Source organism: Saimiri boliviensis, chromosome 9 (assembly GCF_048565385.1).
Source record: "Saimiri boliviensis isolate mSaiBol1 chromosome 9, mSaiBol1.pri, whole genome shotgun sequence".
NCBI lineage: Eukaryota > Metazoa > Chordata > Mammalia > Primates > Cebidae > Saimiri > Saimiri boliviensis.
The window spans coordinates 98,784,488-98,797,055 of NC_133457.1; the positions used below are offsets into that span (position 1 = coordinate 98,784,488).

General features: G+C 45.1%; 1 pseudogene; it reads left to right on the forward strand.

Annotated features, from left to right (window-relative positions):
- Nucleotides 1-388: 388 nt before the first annotated feature.
- On the forward strand, nt 389-507 carry LOC120367989 (5S ribosomal RNA; annotated as a pseudogene).
- Nucleotides 508-12,568: the final 12,061 nt, after the last annotated feature.

The window sequence follows — 12,568 nt, forward strand, 5'->3', positions numbered from 1 at the left end:
CACATAGCTGGTAAGTGGTTAGCTCTAGATATTGTGGTTAAGCTGCTCTGCCTGAGAAAATGAGAAGAATTTGGGTTAGGTTGGGTTGGGTTGGGTTGAACTGGGTTGGGTTACTTTGTTGTTGCAGCTGAGGAGGAAGGGTAGGGACTAGAAAGGAAGGAGATAAAAAAGGAGCAAGCAAGCGTTCTGTTTTGTTCTGTTTTTCCTGAGACACCAGAGATTCCATGTGATATGCAGGTTACCTAGAGAGGAAGAAATTGAGGTGCCAAGATACTACGTAACCACTGGGATGAGTGAATTGCAATCAGTTTTTAATGACGTTGCATCTTTTCATTCAGGAATTAGCATTCTTGGGAAAAGTATGAAATTGATTAAGATTAGGTCTTGCATCTACAGCCATACCACCCTGAACACGCCCAATCTCATCTGATCTCGGAAGCTAAGCAGGGTCAGAACTGATTAATTCTTGGATGGGAGACTGCTTGGGAATACCAGATGCCATAGGCTTTTCATAAATAAAAAAAATAAAGATTAGGTCTTGCACCTCATTTTAATCATCAAGAAAAATGTATCTGCGAGAAGTCAGATGAACTTAACCATATTTGCCTTACGACAGCACACCCTACGGAAGGCAATTGGGTGAAGTCAGTTCGAGGAAGGCAAAAGAATACAGTCCCGTGCTGCATACAAATGTTTTGGTCAACGATGGACTGCATATACAACAGTCCCCTAAAATTATAGTGGAGCTGAAAAATCCTCTCGTCTAGCGATGTTGTAGCCATCATAACATCGTGGCATAACGCATTACGTTTTCCATGTTTAGATACACAAGTACTTACCATTGTGTTACAATTGCCTGTAGTATTCAGTATAGTAACATGCTGTACGGGTTTGTGGCCTGTGAGCAATAGGCTATACCATATAGCTTAGGTCTGTAGTAGGCTTTACCATCGAGGTTTGTATACCCACTAATAATAATAGTGATGAAAGCCTGGGCGAGGTGGTTCGCTCCTGTAATCCCGGCACTTTGGGAGGCTGAGGCGGGCATATCACCTGAGGTGGGGAGTTTGAGACCAGCCTGACCAACATGGAGAAACTCCATCTCCACTAAAAATACAAAATTAGCCGGGTGTGGTGGGAGGTGCCTGTAATCCCAGCCACTCAGCAGGCTGAGGCAGGAGAATCACTTGAACCTGGGAGGCAGAGATTGTGGTCAGCTGAGATCACTCCACTGCTCTCCAGCCTGGGCAGCAAGAGCGAAACTCCGGCTCAAAAAAAAAAAAAAAAAAAAAAAATAGCGACGAGAAAGACCTAGGCACCCCTGTAATTTACAGTCTAGCAGGGAGTCATACAAAATAGAAGCAAACAAAATCATTAGGGATTGTGACCACACCAAAATAAGTAGGGAGTGTGAGGGCAAAAGATCAGGAAAAATGATAATGAATAATGGAGGACCTACTATAGATTGGATGGTCAAGGAAAGCCTGTTTGAAGAGGTGATATTTCAGCTGACATCCAAAGGAGGGGAAGGAGCCATTGATATAAAGAGCTGGCAGTGGTATATACTGGAAGGAGGGGATGGAGATTACAAAGAGCTTGCAATGAGGGAGGCCAATGTAGTTAGAGTGATGTGGGCAACAGGTGAGACTGCAGAAGTAGGCAAGGACCAGGTGGCCTTGGTGGTCCATGGTGCTAAGTTGGATTTTTATTCTAAGAGAAATGGGAAGTGCACAGAAGGGTTTCAGGTTAAGTTGGAACATAACCATCTTTTAAAGTTTAAAAATATGCCGCTAAGTCTAGGCATGGTGGTTCATGCCTGTCATCCCAGCACTTTTGGAGGCTGAGGCAGGAGGATTGCTTAAGCCCCAGGAGTTTGAGACCAGCCTGGAAAACATGGCAAAACCATGTTTCTACAAAAAAAAAAAAAAAAAAAAAAAATTAGCAAGGTGTGGTGGTGCACACCTGTAGTCCTAGCTACTTGGGAGGCTTAAGTGAGAGGATCACTTGAGCCTGGAAGGTCGAGGCTGCAGTGAGCCATGATGGTGCCACTGTACTCCACCCTGGGTGACAGAGTGAGACCCTGTCTCAAAGAAAAAAACAAAAAAAACAGCAAAGGCGTGATCTGTGTGACTGCAGATTTTTTTTTACCAGAAAACAATCAACTATATAAAAACTTAATAAACAATAACAACCACGTGTGTGTGTGTGTGTGTGTGTGTGTGTGTGTGTGTAAGTCAGTAGCATGTGTGAACAGGTCATTAAAGGCTTCTTTGAGATCACAAAAGTAGAAAGGGCCTGATTTAGTTTATTGCACAGATTGGGAAAAATAAAGCCCAGAGGAGCAGTGCTAGGCCCAGGGTCACACAGCAAGTCAATAGTGGCACTTGGCCCAGAAACCAGGGTTCTCACTATTGGTCTCCTAAACTAATGGCCTCCTGTTCCTGGGCTGCGGTCTCCAGTGAGGCCCACTGGGAGACCCATAGCATCTCCCTCCTCAATCTGAGACCCAAGTATTGTAAGGGCCCAAAAGGAACGAGGATGGGATTTACATAATGTCCTGAGGACAGATTTCTGAAACCCTGTCTCCAGTCCGACTAATTTCCTTCCTGTGACCTATCCACAAATATCCATGATTGTAAAAGCTATCCTGTAGCAACAAGACCAAGATGTAAACTTGACCTAAAACTGGAAAGCTTTCTCTGAACCCCTCTAGCTCCCCAGGAGCCACACACACAAAAATACAAACTGAGCATCCAGGCCTATCATGCCTTTCCGCCAAATCTGCACACATTTCCCTGCTCTCAGAAAGGAGACAGGTGTAGCGGGCTTTGCTTTTGGCTTCCTGGTATCCATTACCCTTTTCCCTGACATCCATTAGAAACTCAAAGATTTGCTGAATGAATGAATGGATGCACAAATGGATGAATGAATATCTTAAGTCCTCACTTAAAACTCTTGACTGGCTTCCGGCCAGAACTGCCATCTTCCAGTAATTCGCCAAAATGACAAACACAAAGGGAAAGAGAGGCACCCAACATATGTTCTGTAGGCCTTTTAGAAAACATGGAGTTGTTCCTTTGGCCACATATATGTGAATCTATAAGAAAGGTGATATTGTAGACATCAAGCAGGCTGCTACTGTTCAAAAAGGAATGACCTACAAGTGTTACCATGGCAAAACTGGAAGAGTCTACAGTGTTACCCAGCATGCTGTTGGCACTGTTGTAAACAAGCAAGTTAAGGGCAAGATTCTTGCCAAGAAAATTAATGTGCGTATTGAGCACATTAAGCACTCTAAGAGCTGCGATAGCTTCCTGAAACGTGTGAAGGAAGATTATCAGAAACAGAAAGAAGCCAAAGAGAAAGGTACCTGGGTTCAACTGAAGTGACAGCCTGCTCCACCCAAAGAAGCACTCTTTGTGAGAACCAGTGGGAAGGAGGCTTGTGGGTAACACCCCCATGCGCACCGAGGAAGGAGAACTGTGCAGACCCCAGGCACAGTTAGTGCCTGAAGCATAACTCACTGTTTACTATATCTAGCTTATACATACAATCATACTTAGTTCCACATAATCTTTCCATATAATCATATAAGTATTGTAGTCGGAGCTATATGAACACATTTAGTGCTGATTTATATAATCCTTGTATATAACCATATAGTAGTTTGTAGTAGGAGGAATGCCTAAAGCAGTCACAGAACAGAAGCAGTACATGGGAAAACAGCCAGACCAGGACAAGAACCAAAGACCCAGGCGGTGGCGTCCCTGCCTGAAAGGGCATACACCGTATGGCAGGCTTGGAGCAAGAGCCTCTCCTCCTGATAAAGGAGTTGTAGTACCTTGCATCCAGTTCCTGTGGAAAGTAGGCCTCAGGCCTGAGATCCTGTAAATAACCGAGGGAGAAGAACCTCTCCGGTGTGACCAGTCATGGCAGCTGTACACCCTGTCAGTCTTTTCTCACTTCTGTACTAGCTCAAATCACCCTCCCATAAATATCTTTTTTTTTTTTTTTTTTTTTTTTTTTAAGATGGGGTTTCACCATGATGGCCAGGCTGGACTTGAACTCCTGACCTCAGGTGATCCACCCACCTCAGCCTCCCAAAGTGCTAGGATTACAGGCGTGAGCCACCGCACCCAGCCATAAATATCTTAAGAGAAGAGCACACAAGTCTGTCAGCTCCCACTGCATTGGCTTACAGTATCTTTCTATTAGAAATCCTTTGAAATCTCCAGGCCCCAAATAAGAGGTGTTGTGCACAACACATGTTGCACACAGCCCACCTCCTTGCCTCAGTGACATAATGGGGGTGGACCCCTTTTCTGTACACAACCCTTTACTACTGCACATGGCATGGCCCCCTACTGCGCACGGCCCACCTCTCTGCCCAGGTGACATAATGGGGTGGCCCCCTCACTTGTGACTTACATGATTTTGTATGCCCTATTACTAAGCCTGCAGATGATGACCTCACTCACAACCCTTCCCCCTGCTTGTGCCTAATAAATACAGATGCTTCTGGGCATTCAGAGCCTCATCTGTCCCCACTGACAGGTGGTGTGGCCCCCTGAGTCCAGATGCTCTTCACCAGTTCTTCAGTGTCCTGTCTCTTTATTTCTTGAATCTTGCACCTCAGCACAGCATAAGGGACACCCCACGACCCTGTGGGGCCCTACAGCCCTACAGAGCCTGAGCTGCTGGAACCTATGCCCTATGAATTCATGGCATAATAGGCGTTAAAAAATAGATAAAAGACCCCTGAACTGTAAAAACAACAACAATAAAAAACTCTTCACTGGCTTTCCATCGCACTTGATTTAAGAACCATAATTCCGCCGGGTGCAGTGGCTCATGCCTATAATCCTAGCAGTTTGGGAGGCCAAGGCAGGAGAATTGCTTGAGCCCAGCAGTTGGAGGCCAGCCTGGGCAACATGGCAAAATCCTGTCTCTACAACAAATACAAAAAGTAGCCGAGTGTGGTGGTGAACACCTGTTGTCCCAGCTTCCTGGGAGGCAGAGGCGGGATAATGGCTTGAGCCCAGGAGCTGGAAGTTGGAGTAAGCTGTAATAGTGCCACTGCATTCCAGCCGGGGATCAAAATTTTTTATTTTTCTCTTTTGAGACAGAGTCTTGCTCTGTCACCCAGGCTGGCATGCAGTGGCAAGATCAGGGTTCACTGCACCCTTGACTTCCCAGGCACAAAGAACCAAATTTCTTAGGATGGCCTGCCTGCAAGGCCGAGCATCATCTGACCTACCTAACTCTCTTGCCTCATCCTCCACTTTGTCACCCCATTTGGATCTGAGAAAATAAATGATCAATAATGATTCCTTTGGTACATTCTTCGTGTTACACCCCTCCCTCCACCCCAGCAGCACTTATCTTCAACTGGCAAAGTTCTACTTACCTTTCAAGCCCCATTCCTGTTTTTTTTTTTTTTTAAATTTTGAGATGGAGTTTCACTCTTGTCACCCAGGCTGGAGTCCGGTGGCATGATCTCAGCTCCCTGCAACCTCCTCTGCCTCGCAGGTTCAAGCGATTCTCCTGCCTCAGCCTCTCGAGTAGCTGGAATTACAAGCATGTGCCACCACTCCAGGATAATTTTTGTATTTTTAGTAGAGACACGATTTCACCACGCTGGCCAGGCTGGTGTTGAACTCCGGACCACGTGATCCACCCGCTTCAGCTTCCCAAAGTGCTGGGATTACAGGTGTGAACCACTGCGCCCCACCCCAAGTGCGTCTCTTTTTATATTAATTTTTCAGCTTTGAGATTCCCAGCCATGCAGGTGATGTAAATGTGAAGGCCAGACTCGTGGAGGGTGGGCACATGGTTTCAAATTCTCAGGAGATCGTTTTTGCCCCTATACCCAAAAACCAGATCAAGATGGACACCTCCTTTTTGTCTCCCTTTGCTAATAGGTGTTTGTTTTTCTCCTGGTCTGTTCTTTCACTGTGGTTGCAGCCTGTCGATGGTCCTAGATTTATCAAGGGTCTCAGTTGCAACCCCCAATTTCATATAAGCCCAAAGCTTCAACTCCCCAAATGTTTGTTTAAAAACTCAAGATATTGGCTGGGCATGGTGGCTTATATAATCCCAGCACTTTGGGAGGTGGAGGCGGGCAGATCACAAGGTCAGGAGTTTAAGACCAGCCTGGCCAATATGGTGAAACCTCGTCTCTACTAAAAATACAAAAGTTAGCTGGGCGTGGTGGCAGGTGCCTGTAATCCCAGCTACTCAGGAGGCTGAGGTGGGAGAATTACTTGTTCCTGGGAGGCAGAAGTTGCAGTGAGTTGAGATTGCGCCATCGCACTTCAGCCTGGGCAACAGAGCAAGACTCCATCTCAAAAAAAAATTTAAAAATAGGCCAGGCAAGATGGTTCATGCCTGTAATCCCAGCACTTTGAGGCCAAGGCAGGCAGATCACGATGTCAGGAGATCAAGACCATCCTGGCTAACATGGTGAAACCCAGTCTCTATTAAAAAAAAAAAAAAATCAATGTTCTGGCACATTGAATTAAAAAAATAAATAAATAAAAATAAAAATAATAAAAAACCAAGCTATTGCATTTGAAAGGATGTTTGCTTTTTTTATTTCCAGGATCTTCTTGGGTTGTGTGGGAGGAAGTTCTGATATTGTCAGAAAAGGAAGTCCAACTCTCTTTAGCACGACTGTCTGTTTACTTGTCTATTTTCTCCATGAGAGCCAAGTTCTGGGATGTCAGGAACTAAGGATGACTCATCTCTGGGACAAAACACCAGGCCCAAGGTCTGGCACAAAGTAAATGCTCAGTGCATTTGTTGATACTGAACCTTCACTTGGACTCTTCTAATGATGGGGAGCTCACTTTCTTTTCTTATCTTTGTTATTTTTTTTAGACAGAATCTCACTCTGTCACCAGGCTGGAGTGCAATGACATGATCTTGGCTCACTGCAACCTCTGCCTCCCGGGTTCAAGCAATTCTCCTGTCTCAGCCTCCCATGTAGCTGGGACCATGGGCGTGTGCCACCACACCCAGGCTGGAATGCAGTGGCACAGTCTCGGCTCACTACAACCTCTGCCTCCCAAGTTTAAGTGATTCTCCTGCCTCAGCCTCCCAAGTAGCTGGGACTACAGGCACTCGCCACCATGCCCAGTTAGTTTTTGTATTTTTAGTAGAGACAGGGTTTCACTATGTTGGCCAGGCTTATCTCGAGCTCCTGACCTCATAATCCGCCCACCTTGGCCTCCCAAAATGCTAGGATTACAGGCATGAGCCACCGTGCCCAGCCTGTCAACTTTTAGAATGCTAATTAAACTTTTTCTTTTTTTTTTTTTTCCTGAGACAAGGTCTTACTCTGTTCCCCAGGCTGGAGTGCAGTGGTGTGGTCTCAGCTCACCACAACCTCTGCCTCCCAGAATCAAGCGATTCTCCTGCCTTAGCCTCCCTAGTAGCTGGGATTACAGGCTTGATCCACCACACCCAGCCTATTTAAACTTTTAAAATAACTTCAACTGACTGATTCCCACTAATAGATATTTATATTACAAATCAATATGCAAAATAATGGGTAAAAATATTGCCACATTGTTTGCAATAACAAAATATTGGTACAAACAAAATATTGGAAACAAACTTTTTCTCCTTATGAGGCTGGATAAATACAGTGCATCCATTTGATGGGATACTATGCAGGTTTGAAACAAAATGAGGCTGCTCTCCATATTGATACGGAAAGGTCTGCAAGATAGAGTATGAAGTGATGAAAAACAGGTGCAGAATAGTGTCCCTATTTTTCTTTTTAAAATTATTTCTACTATTTTTTGTTTTATTATTATTATTTTCAGTGTGAAAAATATATGTATTATATGTAAAATACATGTATTATATGTTTATGAAAAATACATGTATTATATGTTGGATTTTATTATTTCATTTTATTATTAATTTTTTTATGAAAAGAGTTAGTCTCAGGATATTATTAATTTTTTGAGATAGCATCTCACTCTGTCACCTAGGCTGGAGTGCAGTGGTGCCCCAACCTTCTGGGCTCAAGCCATCATCCCACCTGAGCCTCCTGAGTAGCTAGGACTACAGGCCTGCACCACCATGCCCAGCTAACTTTTGTATTTTTTTGTGAAAACAGGGTTTCACCATGTTGCCCAGGCTGGTCTCGAACTCCTGGGCTCAAGTAATGCTCTTGCTTCAGCCTCCCAAAGCGCTGGGATTACAGTCATGAGCCAACATGCCCAGTCTGCATCAGATTTGAAATGCACAGAATTCCTCTGGAAGGGATCACAGGGAACTGGAATTGGTTACCTCCAGGAAGGAGACCAATAATTGGAAACTGGGGAGGGAAGGACACCTGCTTTTCACTGTACTCCTTACAGAACCTTTGAGATTGATTGATTGATTGATGAGATGGAGTCTCCTTTTGATGCCAGGCTGGAGTGCAGTGGCACGATCTCGGCTCACTGCAACCTCCACCTGCCGGGTTGAAGGGATTCTCCTGCCTCAGCCTCCTGAGTAGCTGGGACTGCAGGCGTTCACCACCATGCCTGGCTAATTTTCTGTATTTTTAGTAGAAGCGGGGTTTCACCTGTTAGCCAGGATGGTCTCGATCTCCTGACCTCAGGTGATCCACCCGCCTCGGCCTCCCAGAGTGCTGGGATTACAGGCATGAACCACTATGCCAGGTCTGAACCTTTGTAATTTTGAACTATATCCTTACAATTAAGAAAGGAAGTAAAAAAATATTAAACCACAACTGTAAAACTGGAAGCAAAACAAGCTGTATAAAACAAAACACTTTCTATAGGTACATACACATGTTGTGTAGAAAAAGAAAAGGATACTGAGGACAGTGGCAGAAGGTCTCTGGGATTGGATGAAAGAAACAGGGTGGTCAAGGGTGACCTTGACTTTATCTTGTCATAGTTGGGTTTTTTTGGTTTTGTTTGTTTGTTTAAGATACAGGGTCTTGCTCTGGTTTTTTTGTTTGTTTGCTTTGGGGTCTTGTGTTTGTTTCGATTTTTTGTTTATCGTTTTGAGGCAGGGTTTCAGTACGGTGGTGCGATCACAGCTCATTGCAGCCTCAACCTTCCAGGCTCCAGCAGTCCTCCTACCTCAGCCTCTGGAAGCTGGGACTACAGAATCATGCCACTACATGCAGCTTGTATTAATTTTTTTTGTAGAGATGGGGGTCTCACCATGTTGCCCAGGCTGGTCTCGAACTCCTGGGATCAAACAATCAATCTTCCTCCCTCAGCCTCCCATAGAACTGGGACCATAGGTGTGAACCAACCATGACTGGCCTTGCATATATATAGAGTGGGGGAGGGGAGGTTGCCCAGGCTGGAGTGCAGTGGCGTGATCTTGGCTCACTGCAACCTCCACCTCTTGGATTCAAACGATTCTCCTACCTCAGCCTCCCAAGTAGCTGGAATTACAGGTGCCCACCACCATGCCCAGCTAATTTTTTTTTTTTGTATTTTTAGCATAGATGGGGTTTCATCATGTTGGCCAGGCTAGTCTCCAACTCCTGACCTTGTGATCCACCTGCCTTTGCCTCTCAAAGTGCTGGGATTATAGGCATGAGTCACTGTGCCCAACCCCTTAGATTTTTATATATAATATTTCTGCTAATTGTTACATTTGTTTTTGTTTTGTTTTGTTTTGTTTTTTTACTGGAGTCTCTCTGTGGCACGATCTTGGCTCATTGCAACCTCCGCCTCCTTAGTTCAAGCAATTCTCTTGCCTCAGCCTTCCAAGTAGCTGAGATCACAGGCACCTGCCACTATGCCTGACTAATATTTGTATTTTTAGTAGAGACGGGGTTTTGCCATGTTGGCCAGGTGGCTGGTCTCGAACTCCTGACCTCAAGTGATTCACCCACCTCGGTCTCACAAACCGCTGGGATTACAGGCATGAGCCACCGTGCCCAGCCTGTTACATCATTTAAAATCAATTTTAAGGCAGATGTGGTGGCTCAAGCCTGTAATCCCAGCACTTTTGGAGGCCGAGGCAGGCGGATCACCAGGTCAAGAGATCGAGACCATCCTGGCCATGGTGGAACCCCGTCTGTACTAAAAATACAAAAATTAGCCGAGCGTGGTGGCATGCGCCTGTCGTCCCAGCTACTCGGGAGGCAGAGGCAGAAGAATCGCTTGAACCCAGGAGGTGGAGGTTGCAGTGAGCCGAGATTGCACCACTGCACTCCAACCTGGCGACAGAGCTAAGATTCCATCTCAAAAAAAAAAAAAAAATCCATTTTAATCTTTAAAAGTAGACTTCAGGTGGATGGAATACAGTCGCTGCCTGGCAGTGGAATGAGCTGACTCTCCTCCTTCTGAGGGAAGGGTTCATGTTGTGCCCTTTGTCCCACTTGCCTTCCCCAAGGACAGCCTGGCTCAGAGTAGGCACCAGGGCTGCTCCTGGCATCATTCCAGAGAGCCTCTCTTGTCACCTCTTACCCACTTGGCTCCCTGTAACCAGTGTACTGGGCTGGGTTGAGAACCAGCACAGATTGACTATCGGGTTATAGTTCCAGAAGCCCCACCAATGTCAGGTAGGGTAGAGCCTGCCCAGGAAAAATGGAACATCTGCCTCTGACCTCTGACCTCTGTTCCCCCCTGAAGCCCCGATTTTTTTTTTTTTTTGTAGAGTTTAGCAGTTACTTGGAATATTCTTTCCCTTTCATACTCTACTACCTTTTTCCTCACACTCAAATTTGTATTTCTATTTCATCTCATTCAGTGGAGAGAAGGCATCTGAAAAACCCATCCAACTAGATGTGTACGGATTTAATATTGCCACATTAATTGTATTTTAGGAGGCACCTAAAAAGGGCGATGCTTAGCTATGAGGGAAAACACAATAATGATGGAATTCCTTGCACCAGTGAGTGACAGAGACTCCATCTCTAAAAATTAAAAAAAATTCAAGGCCATGCGCAGTGGCTCACACCTATAAACCTAGCACTTTGGGAGGCCAAAGTGGGAGGACTGCTTGAGCCCAGGAATTCAAGACCAGTCTGGGCAACAAAATGAGAGCTCATCTCTACAAAAAAAAAAAAAAAAAGAAAAAAAAAAGAAAGAAAGAAAAAAGAAAAGAGAAAAGAAAAATTAGTTGAGCATGGTGGTGCAGGCTTGGATAATTTTATATATTTATTTGTTTATTTTTTATTTTATTTTTATTTTTTAAAGACAGGGTTTCATCATGTTGGCCAGGCTGGTCTTGAACTCCTGACCTCAGGTGATCTGTCCGCCTTGGCCTCCCAAAGTGCTGAGATTACAGGCATGAGCCACCATGCCCGGTCAATTTCAAAAAAAAAAAAAAAAAAAAAAAAAAAAAAAAAATTCTTTGTGTAGAAGGGGTCCCACGGTGGGGAGGGGCAAAAAAAAAAAAAAAAGAAGGGGTCTCACGGTGTTGTCCAGGCTGCTCTTGAATTCCTGGCCTCAAACAATCCTCCCACCTTGGCCTCCCAAAGTGCTATGATTACAGATGTGAATCTGTATATTCACATCTGTATTATTAGGGAAGCCTGTGTATATTAGTTTTCTATGCTGTGTAACAAAACCTCCACAAACTTAGGGGTCATGACAGCAGCTATTAATTAGCTCACAATTCTCTAAGTCAGAAGTCTGGGCACAGCTCATCTGGGTTCTCTGCTTGGGATCCCACAAGGCTGAAATCAAGGTGTTGGCCAGGTATGTCCTCATTTGGAGGCTCAGCTAGAGAAAGAACAACTTCCAAGCTCCCTCTGGATGTTGGAAGAATTCATTTTCTTGTGACCGTATTACTGAGGCCCTGTTTTCTCACTTTCTGTTGGCAGGGGCCCACTCTCACCTTGTAGAAGTCCCCCTTGGGTCCTTGTCAGCGGCCCTCTCCACACATATGGCAGTTTGGTCCTTCATGGGAATGCCACTGCTTGAAAAAATGATTCTGTTAGGTAAAAATACTGTACGTTTTTGAATCACACATCAACTCTTTAGCTCTGATTGTGGGCAAGTTTCTTCAAGCACCCTGAACTTCCATTTCCTTATGTGTAAAGCTGGAAAAACAATAGTGCCTACCGTGGAGAGCTGCAGGCACACGAAATGATCAATTTAAGCTGCTGATTACATTCATTTTGTTTGTTTGTTTGTTTGACATAGAGTTTTGCTCTTGTTGCCCAGGCTGGAGTGCAGTGGCACAATCTCGGCTCACTGCAGCCTCTACCTCCTGGGTTCAAGCATTTCTCCTGCCTCAGCCTCCTGAATAGCTGAGGTTACAGATGCCCACCACCATGCCTGCCTAATTTTTGTATTTTTAGTAGAGTTGGGGTTTTGCCCTGTTGGCCAGGCTGGTCTCGAACTCCTGACCTCAGGTGATCCACCCGCCTCTGCCTCCCAAAGTGCTGGGATTACAGGCATGGGCCACCAAGCCCAGCCTACATTAGTTCTAACAAACAGACTGGGTCTAGCACAGACAGATTAGATGAGTGGGAGTCAGGGATCCTACATGGAGGAAACTGCAAGAGCAAAATCCTGGAAGCAGGAACACTGGCAGTTTTTTTGCAAGGGGTGTGTGTGTGCGGGTGTACAGA